This window comes from Symphalangus syndactylus, chromosome 9 (assembly GCF_028878055.3).
Source record: "Symphalangus syndactylus isolate Jambi chromosome 9, NHGRI_mSymSyn1-v2.1_pri, whole genome shotgun sequence".
Taxonomy (NCBI): Eukaryota; Metazoa; Chordata; class Mammalia; order Primates; family Hylobatidae; genus Symphalangus; species Symphalangus syndactylus.
Window position 1 is genome coordinate 24031057 of NC_072431.2, and position 3393 is coordinate 24034449.

Sequence of the window (3393 nt, forward strand, 5' to 3'; positions counted from 1 at the left end):
CAGATAATATTTCACAGAAAAGGTGGCAAAGAATGGTTGAGAAACAACTGAAGCAAAAGGAGCAGCATTTGTAAAGTCACGTTTGTATAAAAGTGAATCTTTATTTTGAGCTGTGGAGGAAGAAGACGGTGTTGACCTCTATTTTAGTATGGATTATCACATAGGGATCTTTTTTTATCTTAAACACATTCTTGAAAATATCTCTATTTCATGTTTCGTAGAATAACTATATTGTTAGGCTTTGTGCATAAAATAAACAGAAATGATGTGTGCAGTTTCCCCACTTAAATCAAACAGGGAAAATAATTCAACGAAGTTATTCCCTCAATCAGTGAGTAAATGATGTAATGATGCTCTTATGTGAACAGTAGCATCAACACTGATGAGTAAACCCTGATAATGTTGAAAGACCTTACTTTTGGAATGAATAAATGTGGAATAAACTAGGTTTTTTAAACCACTATCAATTTTTTGAATAAACTGTAGAGCGGAACAACCATAAGTATACATCTTTTCAGTCTTCTTCTTTTCAACCTTTGCAGACTATAGTCCAGAACCCTGTGCTATGGTATCAACTGATTTCTTATTATAATTTATGTATTAAAAAACAATATTTCCTAGATTTTTTGGTCACATACGTTCCCTTCTTTAATTGAACATTGTTTAATACATCCTATGCATCAAATATAATATCATGTATCGTGAGTAATATCATATTCTAGCAATATGATATATAATATTATCGTAGTATCAATTTCATGCATAGGTCATATTAAAGGAGCTTGCAGACCAAGAGGAGAAACAAAATTTACCCAAATGAACAATAAGAAGCAATAAACAACCAAGTTTTAAAGAAATAAGTTCTCATTTTAGCTGCTTATCTCATACTGATAACAAAAACCTCATTATGCCCAAGAGCCTGGTATGCACATCTGAGAAATTTAAACTTTATTCACCTTCTGCTATCAGATCTCTACTTATATTCTGATGTTTATTCCAACAGAGTTGCTTTTAAGGACACTTTCAGAAGCCTTCAATTCAACAAATATTAAATTTATCGTACCAGTCACCTTGCCAGTTAGTTTGGAGGATTCTGAGATGAAAAAGACATAGACGCTGCCCTCAAGGTGCTTTATTTGAGAATGGGAAGAGTAGGGGTCAGTTGGGAGTTAGACAAGTGTTCAAATGACTATGCTGTAGGTGGAGTAAGTTAAGGATCACAGAGGAAGAAAGTCAAAATGCGATGGTGGAAAACAAGAGTCTCTCAACACAGCAGAAAAAATAGTAGTAAGAACTTTCTATGTATTAGGTAGTAGAGGAAATAAAAAGGCAGAGAACATAGCTATTCACAAAGTCTTCAAAGAAATAACATCATGCCAGCTTTCAACTTCCTGTTATAAAGCATTGTTTCATATCTTTGAAAGGCTCAAGGAAGTCAGTAGTGTGTTTGATAAAACTTTCCTATCCACTGTCTGAGCTTAGGATGCTGGGCAATTGTCCCTCTTTTTTGAGACTTAAGTACAGATGGTCCCTGACTTATGACAGTTAGACTTAATGATTTTTCGACTTTATGGTGGTACAAAAGCAATACACATTCAGAACTCTCCTTGACTCGCTATGGGGCTATGTCCAGACAATCTCATCATAAGCCAAGGAGCACCTGTATTTTAGGGGAAGGAGACAGCTGGATGGTTCTTTTCTGTTTCTGAGGTCGGTGACTGCTCCTGTCAGAGCACTGCTGATGGTTCATCTCTGGCACTTGCCCCTGTCCCCTAGTGTATGGCAGTACCCAGTTTCTGTTTGACTTGCCGATCTGATTCCCAAGTCAATTCAGTGGATTAGCTCTCTGTGGTTTGCATAGTAAGACCACAACTTGTTTCATGCTTTGGGTGGATACTTAAACTGCAAACTTGAATCTCTGTCTCTGTAGGGTGACTCTTAGCTGTTCCAAAAGTTTTGTTAATCCAACTGACACTGCAGGTCAGCACTGGGGGCTCCAGAAGGAAGCTGACAGGTCTAGGAGTCTTGGCCCTGTTCTCTGAGATTCTTATTTAAGAAGAAATAAGCAAGAGCTTTTTAAATGCTCCCAGATGATTCTCATACGTAGGCAAATCCGAGACGCATAGAACGCTGTCCGTGGAAGCCTCTGGGTCCTGGGAACCCTTTCTGCTGTGGTTCTGAAAGAGTGGACTGCTCCTCTAAGGTAAGAGGCCTAGCTTTACCAAGCCCTACTATTTTAGGGAGAATTAGCTCGAATATTTTGGTATCAGTTTAAAAATATTATGTAATATTTTACTCACGAGAGCAGTTTGTTAGTTTCCCTCAACCCTTCACTTGACAAATATCTCTTGGGCAGCTTATGGCAGCCACTGTCCAAGGTTGATAGGATGTAGCCATGAGAAAACGCTCCTCTGATAGCAAAATTCTACATAGTATGGTAGAAAGAACATAGGCTTTTAATCAGAAAACCTTCCCCTGACAGCAAGCACCCATTTCTGTACATGTGAATGAGACTATTTTGGACCCTGCAGCCCCAGTCAAATGTCAGATGACTGAGGCCAACTGAGTCATCCCCAATAAGACCAGGAGAACCACCCACCCAATACTCAAAATTGTGAGAGACACCAGGCCACTGAGTTTTGGGGTAGTTTGTTTTGTATCAATACATAACTGAAACAGAGACCAAAGCTTTTGCTTTTAACCACTCTTCTAGAAAATGTATATAAAAGACATAATATATCCCTTGGCACATAGTAAGTATTCATTAAATGGCCATTCTCATCATAGTTGTTATTTGATCAGGAGGCAAAGTGTGCATACTCAAAGAACTCACTAATGGCAACGATGATAAATGACAATGGGTTAGACAAACATGCAGTGGGAATTTAGGGTCCATTCACTGTGGGCAGGAAGGATAGGCTAGTATTGGAGCAAGCCCTTGAAGCATGCAAACATTTGAGAAAAAATCCTGTTGTCCTGCAAAACTTTGCCTGGCTCACCTTATAGTTGCTAAACTTATAACCACTGCCCACTTCTCTTTATTGCTCCTTATGTTATTAATGTGAAAGAACATGAGCATCTGCTAAGCACTCCCCAAAGTCACAAAATTCTATTAAAAAACAAGAGAATTCTATTGAAAACAACTGCCACGGAAGGAGAGAGTTTAAACAGAACATAGGCAATTACCGGGAGATCTCTTCCCTAGGTTTCCTTGGATGGCTTTCTGGCAGGTGCTGGCGTATGAGTCAGTGTGCAATCTTATGACAGGGGGAGAGGTCATCAGAGGCAGGATATTTCTTTTCCTTAGGGAAAAAATAAGGCAGATCAACATAAAGTCTTTTAAACTCTCTCAGTAATTGGAATGATCTTGAATTTTTAAAACATCTTGAAATA